General features: G+C 42.0%; 1 long non-coding RNA gene across 2 annotated transcripts; it reads left to right on the top strand.

Annotated features, from left to right (window-relative positions):
• Positions 1-51: 51 nt before the first annotated feature.
• On the top strand, positions 52-13,030 carry LOC128315107 (uncharacterized). 2 transcript variants are annotated; one of them, XR_008297531.1, is made up of 3 exons: positions 52-711; positions 6,941-6,984; positions 9,917-13,030. It is a non-coding gene; the product is annotated as an uncharacterized LOC128315107 (long non-coding RNA). The 2 variants fall into 2 exon arrangements; XR_008297530.1 differs by lacking the exon at positions 52-711 and adding an exon at positions 5,997-6,691.
• Positions 13,031-18,423: the final 5,393 nt, after the last annotated feature.

Below are 18,423 nucleotides of genomic sequence, written 5' to 3'. Positions count from 1 at the left end.
CTCCAAGGAGCCTGGAGGGAAAAGGGAAGAAGGTCCGGATTGGCGCCCCGGTCCTCCGACCCCCGGAAATACTACCCAGACCGGAGGGCGAGGAGCCGAATACAGCGGAGCCGTGGAGCCCTGGCGCCCGTGTGGGTCCGAAAGGGTGAGACGGAAAGGCCGCTCGTCTCCCGTCTGTTAAGATTTATAAAGACGAGGCCGGAGACAGATCTCCCCGCAGAGCTGATGCCGGGCTCTATGGGCTGACTTTCCGAGGGAGACAAAGCTCACGGGGACGAGTAGTTGTGCATCTGAGACGGGCACGAGTGTCCCGGCTGCCAGACGCGGCCCAGACTGCTCCCGCCTCACCCCTGCCGGGGACGCCCAGGAGATCCCCGGGTGTGGTTCTCAAAGCCAAAGCCCACGGAACCCTCCTGACGTGATGGGGGCGGGGGGGGCGGGTACTGACCCCCGAAGGCTCTGCCGCCGGCTGACATAAACCCCCCAGAACTCTTGTCTTTGCACCAAAGGCCAACCCCCGGGCAGCTGTGTGAATCACTGCCCTGGGTTAGGCTTTGAAGGGGCCTCCGTCCGTTGCCAGGGTGACAAGTCCTGGGCTGCCTCCCCCGGGACTCTCGGGCAGCACCCCTCCCCAGAAGGACGGGCCGCTCCTACTGCCTCCCGGAGCCATGAGGCCGCTCCGAGGCTCCGTCATGGACCCCAGACTCGCGGGTGAGGAGGAAAGGCCGCCGGCCACCCACAGGCCCCGTGTGGAGGGTGCACCGACAGACCCAGGGGGGTAGGACAGGACCCCGCGGGAGCTAGGGGGCCGTGATGGACCCCAGACACAATCACCGTGGCAACCTGCTCTCCAGCCTTGGCCTCCCCACCTTCCAGACGGGTGTCCTGTTCTCCAGCATGTGGTCACGGGCGGGTCTTGCTGCCACATGCAGAGCGAGGTGACAGACATACCCTGTTGGTGCTTGGTGCCCGTGCTGGCTTGATTAGTGTCCCCCCAAATTCGTGTCCACCTGGAACCTCAGAACGTGAGCTTATTTGGAAATAGGGTCTTTGCAGATGTAGTTAGTTGAGATGAGGTCACAGGGGCCAGAGCAGACCCCCCGATCCGAAGTGACCGGTGTCCTTGCAGGCACAGGAAGGAGACCCAGACCCGCAGCGGGGAAGGCAGGTGAGCCCCCGGCAGGGACTGCAGGAACGACCAGCTTAGCAGCAGCCCAGAAGCGGGACAGAGGCACCAAACGGATCTCCCTTGGGGCCTCCAGAAGGGACCAGCCCGGGTGGACCCTGACCCCACCCCTGCGGCCTGGAGAACAGCGAGAGGATCCAGTTCTGTGTTCTGTTACCGCAGCCATGTTCCCCTTTGAGTGAAGAAGAAGGCTCTTGATTGTTACTGGCCCATGGGGCAGCGTCAGCCCGGGCCCCTGGTGCCCTCAGAAGGTGCCTTAAAACGTGTCACCATCAGAGATCAGGCTGAAGGGTCAGGGCTGCCCTCCCCCCGTTAGTCCTCTCAACTTTGGAGAAATGGGACAGGGAGGGAATGGGGAGGGGAGGGTATGGGGAGGGCATGGGGAGGGAAGAGAACGGGTTACTATACAGGACTTTAGCACCAATGCACAGCTACATTCTGAAATTTTACTTTTTCTGATGGCAAAACCTAAAAGGTATGATAGTTTGAATTCTAGTTAAAACTTAACTCTGCAAAAGATAAATTAAGAAAGAGTCCCACTTACAGTTGAATCCAAAAAAGAATGAAATACCTCAGAATACACTCAACCAAGGAGGTGAAAAACCTATACTCTGAAAACAATAAAATATTGTGGAAAGAAATTGAAGATGATACCAGCAAATGGAAAGATACTCCACGCTCATGGATTGGGAGAAAAAATATGAAAACGTCCATATTACCCAAAGCAATCTACAGATTTAGGGCAACCCCTATCAAAATACCAACAGCATTTTTCACAGAACTAGAAGAAGAATCCTAAAAATGTGTATGGAACCACCAAAAAAAATCCAACTAGCCAAAGCGATCCTGAAGAAGAAAAACAAAACTGGAGGTATCACAATCCCAGATTTCAAGATAAACTAGAAAGTGTAGTAATCAAAATAACATGGTACTGGTACAAAAATAGACACAAAGATCGATGGAACAGAACAGGGAGCCCAGAAAGAAACATACATTTATACGGTTGATTAATTTGCGACAAAGCAGGAAAGAATATCCAATGGGGAAAAGCTGGTATCTTCAACAAATAGTATGGAGAAAAACTGGACAGCAATATGCAAAAGAATGAAACTGTACCACTTTCTTACACCATACACAAACTAAACTCAAAATGTATTAAAGACCAAAATGTGAGACCTGAAACCATAAAATTCCTAGTGGAGATCACAGCAACATTTTTCTAGATATGTCTCCTGAGGCAAGGGAAACAAAAGCAAATATAAACTCTTGGGACTACATCAAAATCAAAAGCTTCTGCACAGCAAAGGAAACAACCAACAAAACTAAGAGACAACCTACCAAATGGGAGAAGACATTGGTAAATGACATAGCTGATAAAGGGTTATTTTGCAAAATATATAAAGAACAGATACAACTCAATACCCAAAAAACAAATAATCAAATTAAAAATGAGCAGAAGACATGAATAGACCTTTCTCCAAAGATGACATCCAGAAGGCCAAGAAACACATGAAAAGATGCTCAACATCAGTCATCATCAGGAAAATGCAAATCAAAACTACAATCAAAACTCACACCTGTTAGAATGGCTAAAATCAAAACCACAAGAAACAACAAGTATTGTTGAGGATGTGGAGAAAAAAGAACGCTTGTGCACTGTTGGTGGGAATACAAACTGGTACAGCCACTCTGGAAAACAATATGGAGGTTCCTCAAAAAATTAACAATAGAACTACCATATGATCCAGAAATTTCACTACTGGGTATTTATCCAAATAACATGAAAACATTAACTTGAAAAGATACATGCACCTCTATGTTAATTGCAGCATTATTTACAATAGCCAGATTATGGAAGCAACCCAAGTAACCATTGGTAGATGAATGGATCAAGAAGATATAAATGGAATATCACTCAGCCATAAAAAAGAATGAAATCTTGCCATGTACAACTACATGGATGGAGCTAGAGAGTATAATGCTACATGAAATAAGTAGTCAGAAAAAGACAAATATCATGATTTCACTCCTATGCAGAATTTAAAAAACAAAAACAAAGAAAAAAAAGAGACCAAAAAAAAAAAAAAAACCCACAAAAACCAGACTCTTAACTACAGAGAACAAATTGATGGTCACCAGAGGGGAGGTGGTGGGGGGATGGGGGAAATAGGTGATGGGGATTAAGGAGGGCACTTGTGATGAACACAGGGTGATGTATGGAAGTGTTGAATCACTATATTGTACACCTGAAACTAACAGCACTCCATGTTAACTAACTGGAATTAAAAAAATAAAAATTAAAAAAATTAAAAAAACTTCACTCTGCAGTATCCCCTGCTGGCGTAAGGTTCAAGGCCAGATGGATTCCCCGTATTTTTTCCTTTAGTATTTCTAGTTTTTATCGATAGATACCACTTCTACCGTGGGTGCTCAAATCTCGGGGTCATTTAACTATTATCCAGTGGCCTTTTACATAGCTCTGCAGTCATGGAAGCTTCTTCCAGAGAAAGATGCCAAGTCTGCCAGGCCCAGCAGGCCCCTCCTCGATAACTAATCCCCCCCCCCCCCACCCTAGAGGAAACTGCAGCTCTGACCTCTGGCACTACGTGTTACTTAATTTAAAAGTTAGAGGTGGAATCATCCACTATGCCTTCCAGGACCTGCTTTCTCATGCTCAACATTGTGTCTATGACATGTCCTTGTGTATGGCAATAGTTTGGCTTTTTAAAAATTATTATTATTGCTGTATACTGTCCCGTGGCATGCTATACCACAATGAGGTTGATTTCCTCTGCAGTTGGTGACCTCTCAGTTGCTTTTATGTTTGGGGCTGTCATAAACAATGGTGCTATGACCACTGGATGCATGTCCCCCGGCGGCCATGGCCCTCACTTCCCCGAGTACACACCCAGGGATGCTGGCCGTGGACATCGGTATGTTCAGCTGTATGAGACATGGTCACGCTGTTTTCCAAAGTTGTGCCACTTTACACTTCAACCGTCGATGTTCGGGACCTGCCGTTGTTCCCCGTCATTGTCACACTTGGTGCCGGTCTTTTTCATTTTAGCCATTCTGGTGAGTGTGCAAGGGTATCTCACTGTGGGCCGCATTTGCATTTTCCTGTTGGCTGATAATGTTGGGCACCTTTCCCTATGCTTATTGGCCTCTTGGGTTTTCTCTGTTACGGGGGTCTGCATATTGTCTTGTAGGGGGCTGATAGTAAATATCTTTGGTTTGCAGGTCGTTTGGTCTCCGCTCCAACCACCCAGTCCCTCTGTTGTAGGGAAAAGCAGCTGTAGGCAATGTATGAATGAACGAACAGGCAGTGTACCAATAAAACTTTATTTTTTTTTCAACGTTTTTTATTTATTTTTGGGACAGAGAGAGACAGAGCATGAACGGGAGAGGGGCAGAGAGAGAGGGAGACACAGAATCGAAAACAGGCTCCAGGTTCTGAGCCATCAGCCCAGAGCCTGACGCGGGGCTCGAACTCACGGACCGCGAGATCGTGACCTGGCTGAAGTCGGACGCTTAACCGACTGCGCCACCCAGGCGCCCCAATAAAACTTTATTTAGAAAGAGGCTGAGGGGTCAGATCTGGCCTCTGGGACTTTCATTTCCTGACCCCTGCTCTAGTGTAATGCAGCTACCCGGATGTTTGCCCATGGTTAAACTGGTTTGTTTGAATTCTCTTATCAATCTGTACAAGTTGTCTATGAGTTCTGGATCCCAGTCTTGTACATTAACATTACAATATTTATCATGTTCTGGAAATTAAAGAAGTCATGGTATATTGGACCATTTCTATAGCGTTGTCCTTGATGTTTCCACCCTGAGGCCCCTAAGGGATGAAATGATGGTTGTCGCAGGGAGCCTCCCTGTCGACACAGGTACCCAGGAGACCTGTCTGCTGCTGTATCACCCGAGTGGCACACAGTACCCCCACACAAACCCAGAGCCCTGTGTCCCTCTGTGCCTCTTGCGGTGACCCGTCATGTCAGGACAGGCTGCCTTAAAAATGGCCCTGACTTGTTAAAATGCACACATTTTCCAAAAGTAATCTTGTGTGGATAATGAATGTACATGCCACCGGGACTTTTCTCCATTTGGAGGAAAGTTTTCAGTCCTTCAGACCAAAGATGGTCAGAGTGGGGAAGCTGGGAGGGACCCCTTTCCATCATTAACCAAACGCGTTACAGGCTGGGCATCCGCTGACAGAGGGATGGAGGGGAAAACGGCCCTCATTCAAAGATGGGGCTGGAAGGGCTGCTCCTGGAAATCTGGACGAGACCTTGAGGTCTGGGAGTGGTCAGGGGACTCCTCACTCAGGCCCCAACCAGCCAGCTTCAAAGCTGGCATGAGAGCCCAGATTTTCCAAAGTCTTCCTCACATCTTCTCTTTATTTAAATAACTTTGACTTTACCATATGCACCATAACGTGAGCTGCATAAAAGCTGCAGTGTATTTTGTCTTTCTCTCCACTGCACCTGCAGCAGTGAGAGCATAGAACCACTGAGGTGCCCCATTTGTTGAACACACAGATCATCAGGAAATGAATAGCTGGATTCATCTGCAGAGATATTTTGGGTCTCATCCCACCCATCGCTCCCTCTCAAGCATCTCCTCAAGACGAAGAGGGTGGCTGGATGTGCAGCGGCAGGCAGAACCTGAGGCCAAGAGGAGACTTGTGGTATCAGGCCTCGTCTTGTAGGTTCCTAACGTTGGGAACTCACCACAGTCTGGGTCCTTCACGGATGCTCTCATCACAAAGAGATATTCCAAAATATGGGAACTTCTTGTCTCATCCAACCTGGCCTTAGATGGCCAACGACTCTTACTTTCAATGTTACACGATTCCAAATAGACAGCCCCTTAGGAACATAAGAAAGCTGTTCCCAGCCCCTGAATGTGGGGTTTATCAACCAAGTATTGTTTATTCTTGCGCAAGTAGCGACATCATTTCTGGAAAAGGACTTTCAGGACTGGATAAATCTGTGCCATTTTCCTAGCACTGATTCTGCTTCTTCAGGCATGCCCTCCTTTCAACTACCAAACTTGGGTTATGGGAAGTTTGGGTAAACAAAGCTCTTATGAGTAATTAGTATCCAATTAGACCACAGTTTCATGTCTGTGGGAGTCAAGGCCTCTTTTTCTGACCTCTGGGAAGAATTAAGTAGGTCAGACCTTTGTTTACAGAGCAAGGCCCATGCTGACTGCCCGGCCATTTACAGGTTGTTGTTAGTGGCTACACATCTACAGAAAGCTACTCACTATTTTTGTTGGCCCTTGCTACTGATGGAAGGGCAAGCCTGGCCTCCAGTGACCTAGGTCCTGCCTGTCTGTGTCCATCTTGTAGGAGGCTCCAGCACCACGGAGAAGCCTCATCCTGACCCAGAGGGAAGGTTGTGACAATGCTCTCTGGGTGAAAGGTCATGACATGGTCCTTCCTGTCATCAGCCTGTTTAAAATGACAAGCCTGGAGTGAGAGCCTCTCCACTGATAAGAGTTTGTGCCTGGTTTATATTTCTCAACTTTGTATTATGAAAATACAAATGTTCAACAAAACGTTCAAATATACAAAATTTTGCTGAGCTATTTGAAAACTAAATATTTCTGCATGTATTTCATAAGAATAAGTACATTCTTTAATACAACCAAAGTAACATTATGACAAAGAATTTATCTATTTCTTTTAATTTATTAAAGTAGTTGGAGTAAAATTGCTTGTAATTTTTTCCTTCTTATCTTTTTAAGGTCTGTAGGATCTGTAGTGATGCTTCTATTTCATTCCTGGTGTGGTAAGTTGTGTCTTTTTTTTTTTTTTTTTCTGAATAAGTCTAGTTAGAGGTATATCAAGTTCATTGAATTTTTTTCCCAAGGAAACAACTGTGGATTTCATGCATGCTATTATTCTTTTCTGTTTTTTATTCCATTGATTTCACCTTTTATATTTATTTCCTACCTATTTTTGAGTTTAATTTGCTTTTTTTCCTAGAAATTTAAGATGATATTTTAGATAATTTTTAAGCTGTATCCCACACATTTTGATCTGTTATGTTTTTATTCTTACTTAGTTAAAAATATCCTTAATTCTCTTTTTGATTTCTTCCTTGACCCATGGTTTATTTAGAAGTATGTTGTTTAATTTCAAATTTCTGGAGATTTTCCAGACATTTTTCTGTTGTTGGCTCCTTACTAAATTCTTTTGTTAGGCAAAGCATAAACTTTGTATGATTTCAATCCTTTTAAAGGCTTATTCTGTGACTCAGCACATGGTCTGTCTTTGTGCATGTTCTACACGTACTTGAAAAGAATGGCTCTTCTGCAGTGTTGGGTAGATGTATTTGTGTCAATTAGTTCAAGCTGGTGAATAAGATTATCCTTATTGATTTTCTGTTTACTCGTTCTATGAATTATTAAGGAAGGAGCGCTAAAATTTCCAATTATAATTGTTAGTTTGCCTAGTCTTCCAGGTCTGTCAGTTCTTGCTTTATTTACTTACTGTACCTGTACACACTTAGGATTGTCATGTTTTTATGGTGAATTCTTTATCTCTGTTTATATATTCTTTTCTGAAATCCATGTTCTTTCACAGCTACTTTGCTTTCTTTGGATTATTGTTTGCATGGTATATCTATTTCCATTCTTTTACTTTTACATATCTTTATCATCACATTTAAAGTATGTTTTTGTCGATCACATATATTAATCTTAGAAGCTCTGTCTTTAGTTAGAATGTAGACCATTACTTTTGTTATAATTACCAATGTGACTGAATTTTAATCTATCATCTTGCTACTTTTTTCTATTTGTCCCATCCCTTTCTTATTTTTTTCCTCTTTTCCTACTTTCTTTTGGATTATATATATACATATATATATGTATATATATATTACTGTTCTTTTGTATATACTATTGGATGATATGCTACACTTTTTGTTTTATCATTTTTAAAGTGATTACTCTAAGATTTATGTTACTCAATTTTATCACAGTCCACATAGGAATAATATTATGCCACTTCACATATAATGTATAATTCTTACAACATTGTACTTCTCTCTTCCATATGCTATTTGTGCTATTTTGTTATTGTCATATTTTATGTCTTTTTCTTATGTTTTTATTTTATTTTTGAGAGAGAGAGAGAGAGAGAGCATGAGCAGAAGAGGGGCAGAGAGAGAGGGAGACACAGAATCTGAAGAAGGCTCCAGGCTCTGAGCTGTCAGCACTGAGCCTGATGTGAGGCTCAAACCCACAAACTGTGAGATCATGACCTGAGCTGAAGTTGGATGCTTAACTGACTGAGCCACCCAGGTGCCCCTGTCACATTTTATTTCTTACATAATACTAAACCCACAATACAGTTTTACATTTTGTCCTAAATATTCAATTATTCTCTGAAGACATCTTTTAAATGAGGCAAAAAATATATGTTTACCATGTATTTGCCAAATTTTTGCATTCTCTATTTCTTTGTATACGTCTGAGATTTCAGGTTTCATAAAACTTGGCTTCAATTTATTGCAGATCAATCTCTCGGAAGTGAATTCTTGCAGCTTGTGTTTGTCTGAAAAAGATTTAATTTACTTACATTTTCAAGGAATTGTTTTCCCTGAATATTAAGAATTAAGGTAGCCAGAACTTATGAACTTATTATCTATCTATGATCTATTAGTAGTCTACTTAGGTCCCTTTAATATCTCATTTTTTGTCATCTCACCTGCATAGTTTCTGACAAGAAGTCTGCAGTCATTTTTACCTTTGTTCTTTTGTACATATGCCCACTTTCTCTTTGCTTTTAAGAATTTTCCATCACTGATTTTCAGCAATTTTATTATGATGTTTCATGGTGTACGTGTTTATCTTTGGATTTGTGGGGCTTCTCTGGCTATATAATTTTCACCAAATTTGGATGCATTATTTCCTCAAATAATTTTCCACTTTTCTCTCTTTCAAGGATTTCAATTACCATCATGTTAGAGGGCTTGATTTTTTTCCCATAGATCACTGAAACTCACTTTGGGTTTTTTGGGTTTGTTTTTTTTTTTTGTCTCTTTTCTCTAGGCTTCATTTTAGATAAATTCTATTGTTATATCTACAAGTTCATTGACTTTTTATTCTGTAGTATCTAACACACTATTATTCCTTCCATTAATTTTTTAAAATTTTCAGTTATTATGTTCTTTGTCTTTTAAATTTCCATTTATTCTTCTAAATTTATCTTGTCTCTCTCCTATCAAGTTTGTTTCCCCTTAAATATTGAAAATTGTTATAATTTCTGGTGTAATTGTTTTATCTACTAATACCATCATCTCGGTCATTTCTGACTTGCTTCTAAAGACTGATATTTCTCCCAGTTATTGGACATTTATTTGGGGGGCTTCTTCTAACCTTTGCTGGATACTGCAAATTTTATGTTTTATGTCTGGATCTTGTTTTCTTGTATAAAGTAGTGGACTCTAGTTTGGAAGGCAGCTAAGTTACTTGAAGACCAGATCCTCGTGAGGCCTGGTTTTAAGCTTTGCCAAAAGAAGGTCTAGAATAGCCTCGCTCCACCAAGAGTTTTATCCTAACAAGGTGGCATGACAGCTCTGGGGCCTTCCGTTAATGCACCAGGGAGGTTTTTCCACTCTGTCGGAATTCAAATGTCCCCCTTCCTTCCCTGTGCGACTCTGGTACTCAGTCAGTTTACGACACCCCACTCATTGCTTTCTGATCTCTGTTAAGGTTCACTGTACCCTGGAATGGCTGAGCACTCCGCAAACAAGAAGATTGTATGCAGATGTCTGCAGCTCCTTTTCTGGAAAGCTCCCTCCCATCTGGAACTCTGCCCTGTGACTTCATGTGGCCCCAGCCTCCCTGAACTCTGACCGCTCTCTCTTCAACTCATGAGGCCACTGGACTCTGTTTCTGTTGCCTCTCCCGTGTCAAGGGTTTAAAAAATGCCTGTAGGCAGGAAGCTGGGCAATCATAAGACTTCTCTCTTTTGTTTTTCTATTATTAGGGATCGCAGCACTGTGCTATTTATTGTCCAGTGTCTGGGAACAGTTGTCTAATCTACTTTGTCCCATTTTCAAATTGTTTGCAGTGAAAGGGGAAGTCTGGGCCTTCTTTTCCTTCATGGTCAGAGGTAGAAGTCCTTATTTGTTTTTTAACTTCCTTTATTTCAATCGTTATTTCCCCCTTGTCGTTTATATGTTTATAGTTGTGTTTCTCCCTTTTTCTCTTGAATAGAGTTGTCTGCTTTATTGTGGGTTTTTCCATGAACTAGTTGAATTTATTATGTCTGTTATTTTTTAAATTTGTAACTCCTTAATTACCGCTTTTCTCTATTATTCCTTTCTTCTGCTTTCTTTTGGTTTGCTTTTCGAAAACTTCTTAATTTAGACTTTCAACTTGTTATTGTTTCTAATTAAAATTTCTTTTTTTCCCTGAAGCTAGGACTTTACTTCGCGCAATGAGCCCATCACAAATAAATTTACGCCAGCCGAACGATGCTTTTTGTGAAATTCAAAAACCAGTGTCGTGCAGTCCTTAAAACCCCAATGAAGTATCACCTCACAGTTATTAGAATGGCTGTTAGCAAAGAGACAGGAAATAACAAGTGTTGGCAAGGATGTTGAGAAAAGGAAACTCTTGTGCACGCTGGTGGGAATGTTAATTGGTGCAGCCACCGTGAAAACCAGTATGAGGGTTCCTCAAAAAAGTAAGACCAGAACTACCACATGGTCCAGAAGTTCCACTTCTGGATATTTACCTGATGGAAAAAAAATACTAACTCAAAAAGATGTGCGCACCACCGTGATCATTGTTCATTATGGTATTGTTTACAGAAGGCAAAACATGGAAGCAACCTAAGTGTCCACTGATGAATGATGATGAATGAATGGAAAAGAAAATGTGATATGGGTATATATATGTATGTGATATATATATATGTATGTGTATATATATGTATGTATGTATATATATATGTATGTGTGTGTATATATATATGTATGTATGTATAATGGAATGTCGGGATATTATTCAGCCATAAAAAAATAAGGAAATCTTGACATTGTGACAACATGGATGGACTCTGAAGGCATTTGCTAAGTAAAATGAGACATGGATACCATATGATCTCACTTATATATGGAATCTAAAAAATAATCGTAGATACAGAGAACATATTCGTGGTTGCCAGAGGTAGGGGGTGAGGGGATGGACAAAATGGGTGAAGGTGGTCAAAGTTTATAACTTCCAGTTGTAAGATAAATAAAACCTGGGGATATAATGTACAACACGGTAGCTATCGTTGATAATACTGTATTGTATACTTGAAAGTTGCTAAGGAGTAGATCTTAAAAGTTCTCCTCACACACACAAAGTGTGTAGCTACGTATGATGATGGATGTTAACTAGACTTCCTGTGGTGATCGTTTTACAATATATACAAGTATCAAATCGTTATGTTGTACACATGAAACTCATATAATGTCATATGCCAATTGTATCTCAGTTAAAAAAAATATTTTTTGAACTGAAGCTAGGATTATACCTCATGCAATAAGCACGTTATGAATGCATTTGTGCTCGGCGGACGATGCTTTTTGAGAAATTCAGAAAAATAATGGCATGCATTACTTTTCCAATAATAGTTTTATTGAGATATAATTAACATACCACAAAGTTCACTTTTGAAAAGTGTTCTCATTGGTTTTTAGGAAAGTCACAGATTTGTGCAACCATAATCATAATCCTATGTTGAAACATTTTCACGACCCCAAAAGGAAACACTGTGCCATTAGTAATCTCTCCCTTCCCGGCTCCTCTAAGCCCCTGCTGACCACTGATCTGGTGTCTGTCTCAATGAATTCGCCCACTACGGACTTTTAACATGAATGTTATCGTATAACATGTGGCATTTTGGTGACTGGCTCCTTCTCCTTTCACACATCATTATGTTTGCAAGATTCATCCATATTCAGGACGTATCAGTACTTTTTTTCCTTTTTATCACTAAATAACATTCCAAGGAAGGGTATACCACATTTGCTTATCCACTCATCAGGTGATGGATTTGGGGGGGTTTCCACTCCTTAGCTTTTATGGATAATGCTTATATGGACATTTGTGTATGAATTTCTGTGTGGATATGTATTTTCAATGCTCATGGCGTAGAACAGCTGGGTAATATGGTAACTTTATGTTTAAAATGTTTGAGGAACTGCTAAACTGTTTTCCAAAACCACTGGACTATTTTATTTTATTTTTTTAATTTTTTTTAACGTTTCTTCATTTGTGAGAGACAGAGAGAGACAGAGGACGAGTTGGGGAGGGGCAGAGAGAGAGGAAGACACAGAATCTGAAGCAGGCTCCGGGCTGGGAGCTGTCAGCACAGCCCGATGCGGGGCTCGAACCCACGGACTGCAAGATCCTGACCTGAGCCGAAGTCAGTCGCTCAACCAAGCCCCCCAGGCACCCCTGCCCCTGCACTATTTTAAAGTACCACCAACTTTATGAGGGATGAGAGTTCTAGTTTTTCCACATCCTTGCCAAAACCTGTCGTTTACTGTCTTTTTTTTTTTTTAATTTCAGCCTTCCTAGTGGGTATGAAGTGTATCAAATTACGGTTCTGAGTTGCATTTCTTGAACAATTAAGGATGTCAAACATCCTCTCATGTGCTTATTGATCATTTGTATGATTTCTTTGCAGAAATGTCTATTTAAACGCTTGGTCCATTTTTTTGTTCAATTGGATCACTTGTCTTTCTGTTCTTGAGTTGCTAATGTCTTATACACACTGTGGACAGAAGTCCATCATCATATATATGATTTGCAAATATTTTCTGTCATTCTGTGGCTTGTCTTTTCACTCTGTTGATGATGTCCTTTGAAGCACAAAAATTTATTTTGATGAAACCCAATTTATAGGTTTATTTTTTCATCACTTTAGCTTTTGGTACTGAATCTAAAAAACTATTGCCTGATTCAAGGTCACCCAGATTCATTCCTGTGCTTTCTTTGAAGAGTTTTATCATGTTAGCTCTTCTATTTAGGTCCGTGATTGATTTTGAACTCATTTTGTGTAGAGTATGAGGGGGTGTTCTACCTTTATTGTTTTGCATGTGGAAGCCCAGCTGTTGCGGCATCATCTGTGGAAAAGTCAAGTATCGTTTTTGTCAGGAAAAAATTTTTCTTCTAATATGTACATAAATGACTTTGTAATTTCATAAAATCATAGGACATCATCTCTTGAAATACTCTGAGAGATAACTTAGTCCAGATGCCTTCAGACAGGTCAACGGACTTACCCAAGACAATCCTCGCCCGGATTCTCTTCTCAGGTCATGCCTGCAGGACCCATAACAACCCAGAAATGGTGCCCCCCGGTCCGCCACCATGTTGTGGCCAGAATTAATTTCTCCTTGGTATCCCCACTTATTTATATTTCCATCCAGAGACTCTAAGTCCCCCCCCCAAAAAAACTAGTGGGTCCTAGGGGACGTGACATGGTGGGTTTGAGGAAATACTGCTGGTGAAACATTTCATCTGAGAAAATTAACTTGTGTGGAAGGGGATTTGAGAGACGCTGTGGAGTTAGTGCAAGAAGGAACTGTGGGGTTTTTTATATCTTTGTTTGGTCCAGAGTCACAGAAAATCAGGGGTATGTTGGAAGACCAATGCCCGTACAGCAAAGCCACCACAGAAGCCACACTTTTAGACCTGGGATTGTAGACAGAGGTGTTCCATCTATCACTAAGCTAGTTAGTGCTGTGGATTTTTCACTGGTTCACCCAGCTGCTATCCCCACTCCCTCTTAGTGGGGCTTCCAGGATAGCAGCTACCTACCAGGGAACCCCGCTTACAAGACCCTGGACGTTGTATGTGCCTTAGATCTTGACCCTCAGAACCAGGAGGTGGTCAGCACAGGGAGTCAGTGGCCAAGGTCAAACTGTAGGGGAAGTGCAGGTCTCTGCAAACAAGGGCAACGGGCATGTTGGTTGTTCCAAGGCAGCTCTGGCAGAGTTTCAGAAGTTTGGTTCCTGGTTAACTTAGGTAATAAGGAGTTGTGGTGGCAACAGCCAGGCTTCCACTAGGAAAGCTAATGTGCTGCTGGGCAGTTCTCTAGTGGCTGTTTCTGACCATGTGGTGATCAAATCTCATGCCCTAGAGATTCTGCAAGCTTCATAATACCCTCTGGTAAATCACCTCCTTCTTAAACTATGATGCCTTCTGCTAGCTGTCACTCTGAGCCTTGACCAGTACAACCCGTGGCCTCACCAACAAACGAGAGGGCGACTCACATGTTTTTCTGGAGGCCATCCTCAAATCTCGGTAAGTGTTTCTTCTTGGAAGAGTACATTCCCAAAAGGAAAAAGCCAATATGGTACCAAATGGAATAAAAACGTCAAAAAAGTTGAAAGAAATAACAATCCTGAGGACCACAGAAACCAGAAAGAGGGTATTCTGGAAATGGTTTGCCCCCCATGGTAGAATAGGTATTCTGGAAACAAGATCAGAAAACCAAAATGTCGGAACAAGCCGTGGCGAAAGGAAACAACGAAGAGACTTAGAGACAGAAAGGTAGTGGGAAGTGTACCATCTCAGGGGCAAGGTTCTCAACATCCACAAGAGTCTCTGGCCCAATGAGTGGGGGGTTGATAGAAATTTTAGCACGTGAGAGCTCTGAGGAGGGATTGAAACAAGCGGAAAATGGCCAGGAGCTCCCTCAATGGGTCTGATGTGGTGGCCTCTGGCCCAGGAAGTTGGGCGAATGGTGGCCCCGTCTCCCAGGAGCACCCCCGGGACACCATGCCCGATGGCTGCTCCAACAGAGATCCAGAAGAGGTCAAGGGGAAGAGCAGGTGGCTGCTGAAGACCACCCCCACTGCCCAGGCCACCGAATGGGGAGGAGCAACCACTGAGTGGCCTTAGCTGTTCTTTCGTAGACAACGGATGTAAGGTTAATGGAAAATAAACATCAGTTTCTGTATTTAAAAAAAAAAGGGGGGGGATAAGATGAGTCAAGACTGTAAGATGAGAAGATAAGCAGTTTAGGGGCAAAAAGGAAAGATTCTAAGGAAACCAAAATTGCAACAACATAAATATGTTTAGGAGGAGGTAAAGAGCACAGGGTCACATAGGATGTGATAAAATACTTGATTCTTTAAAAAAATAGATAAAGTCTAGGGAAACACAAAGAAGAAAACAGGAAATTAAATGAATATGGAAATGAGAAAAGGTTAACATAGATAAATTTCTGGCCAATAGAATCAAGAAGAAAATGCACACATAAGAATTGAGGAAAGAGAAATTTCAAGAAAAACGGGGTAAATGGAAGGAACATACAATCAAAAAAGATACAGGGGGACATATCAACCCATCTTAAGATGACATTGACTCACATCATAAAGTAGAAGAACACTGCAGAGATGGGAACTGGATGTTGGATGATGTTAAGAAATTATTGTTAATGCTTTATGTAAGTAGAGGTACTTTCGTTATTATTTAGACTGAAGCTCACAGATACATGTTGAGATATCTACAGATGGCATGACAATAATGGGATTTGTTCAGGATGACAGAGGAGGACAGGGAGTGAGCACATGAGCGAGGAGAGAGACAGCATGAAGTTGCCCCCCAGGGGCAGTCAGTATGGAAACTGGAGGATGGGAACCGTAGAACCTTGTACTATGCTCTTGAATTTTGCATAATAAAAAGTTTTGAAATTAAACCGAAGCGAAACAAACGTGAATGGGAAAGTATGCTATTCTATTCCATGGAAAATATAATATGTATTAAAAAAAAAAAAAAAGTCCAGATGAGGGGCCCCTGGGTGGCTCAGTCGGTTAAGCTTCCAACTCTTGGTTTCAACTCAGATCATGATCCCAGAGTCATGGGATCAAGCCCTGAATCAGGCTCTGCACTGACAGCATGGAGTCTGCTTAAGATTCTCTCTCTGCCCCTCCCCCCAAATGCACGTGTGTGTGTGTGTGTGTGTGTGCATGCTCTCTATAAATAAGTACATAAACAAACAAACATTTTAAAAAAGGAGGGCATGGGGCACCTGGGTGGCTCAGTCGGTTAAGCGTCCGACTTCGGCTCCGGTCATGATCTCGCAGTCCGTGAGTTCGAGCCCCGCGTCATGCTCTGTGCTGACAGCTCAGAGCCTGGAGCCTGTTTCAGATTCTGTGTCTCCCTCTCTCTCTGACCCTCCCCTGTTCATGCTCTGTCTCTCTGTGTCTCAAAAATAAATAAACGTTAAAAAAAATTAAAAAAAAAAAAAAGGAGGGCAGACACATTTCTAGGGATATTATCAAAATGGACATAAGAAAAAATGTTACAAGTCAATAGATGACTAGTGGTAGAGGAAATTTAAAATGCAATCGACGTATCTCAAAGATTTCTTTCAAACTTTTAAGGCATTAGGTTCTATCAGCTCTCCCAAAGCATAAAAAAGTGGAAAGCTACATGATCTATTTTAGAAGTAACATTAACCCTGATTCCAGCATCTAATAAAGATAATTTAAGGGGCACCTGGGTGGCTCAGTCGGTTAAGCATCTGACTTCAGCTCAGGTCATGATCTCACAGTCTGTGAGTTTGAGCCCCGTGTCAGGCTCTGTGCTGACAGCTCAGAGCCTGGAGCCTGCTTCACATTCTGTGTCTCCCTCTCTGCCCCTCCCCTGCTCATGCTCTGTCTCTCTCTGTCTCAAAAATAAATAAAAAGCATTAAAAAATTTTTTTAAAAAGATAATTTAAAAAAGAAAAAAAAATATATAAACTGGCTTCACTTAGGAGTAATTTTTAAATCCTAAATAAAGTAGCTGCAAAATAAATCTTAAAAGAATTTTCGGGGCACCTGGCTTGGCTCGGTCAGTTAAGCAAACGGACTCTTTCAGTTCAGGTCATGATAGCACAGTTTATGAGTTTGAGCCCCTCCGAGGGCTCTGTGCTCACTGACAGCAGAGAGACTGCTTGAGATTGCCCCCTCCCCCACTCATGCTCTCCCTCTCTCTCTCAAAATCAATAAATAAACTTTAAAAAAGAAAAGAATTTTCTAGCATGATCCAGGACAACTTAGCTTGGGATTGCAAAAGGGTTCAAGATTAGGAAATCTGACGGCCTGGGGCTTTATGTCAATAGCCCCCACCTGAAACACATTCCTGAATTTTTTTTAAAAAATCCTTAGGGAAAACTACAACACAAGGCTACTTCTTTCACGTGATAATTACATAAACTAATAGCCAACATCTCAATAGTGAAACACCGAATTACTCCTCTTACAATCAGAAGCAGAGCAGGTGTGTCCGATTCAATTACTGCCATGTCTTGTGGCTTCAGAAGATTCGGCTCACGTAACGAGATCTGAAAGAGAAATCCGGACGACCAGTGGCAAGGAGGAGACAGAGACGTATTCCACACCCGTGATGCCACTCATTAACCCGAACCCTTGACAGAATCCACTCTGAGACACTTAGAGTTTGAAGGAAAGCGTAGTAAAGGGGCCAGAGGAAAAAATTAATAAACCTACAACAGTCGCTAGCGTTTCCATATACCCACATGAACCAAACAGAAAACACACTCTCCTGGGCAGAGAAGACTCCGTTCTCATCAGCGACACGAAGTGAGCAACAATCTTGACGGAGGCACAAGGGCGAACGTAATGGGCGAATGACACACAACCACACAACGAAATGCTGTATGGCCCTCAGAAATTTACAATGATGTGTGGACGTCATTCTGGGGAAAACCACACGAAACCAAACAAAATGCAGCATCCATAAGTGTTCATTCCCTATGATTCTTTTTTGGAGAATACAAATTTATCCACATTGGCCCCAAATATAAAAACGAAAAAGTCTGCAAACAAACCCAAGAGATTCCAATAAGAATTACTTTTATAAAATAGATTTTCAGATTATTTTTGTACTCCCTATACATTTATGCTGCATTATCTACAACCAGCCAATATTACTTTTGAGGTCAGAAACAGAGTTTAACGTGCTACACTGTCTTGAGTTTAATACCAGTCAACTGAAAAATAATACACTCATTGGCTACTTATAACTTTCAAGATTTAAGATTGTGCTTCTCTGAGTCAACCTGGGGATGAGAGTGTCTCTAGAACATGGGGTAATTAATACCCAAGAGCAAAGGGTCTGGACGCAGTTCAAATGGATGAGAGTGGAAATGTTTCTCTGGCTTTCCTGAGCTGGCCAGTCTGCCTAGAATCTAATTTAAGAAC

This window comes from Acinonyx jubatus, chromosome C2, assembly GCF_027475565.1.
Source record: "Acinonyx jubatus isolate Ajub_Pintada_27869175 chromosome C2, VMU_Ajub_asm_v1.0, whole genome shotgun sequence".
NCBI classification, from domain to species: Eukaryota; Metazoa; Chordata; class Mammalia; order Carnivora; family Felidae; genus Acinonyx; species Acinonyx jubatus.
This window is presented reverse-complemented; position numbering and strand designations above follow the sequence as displayed.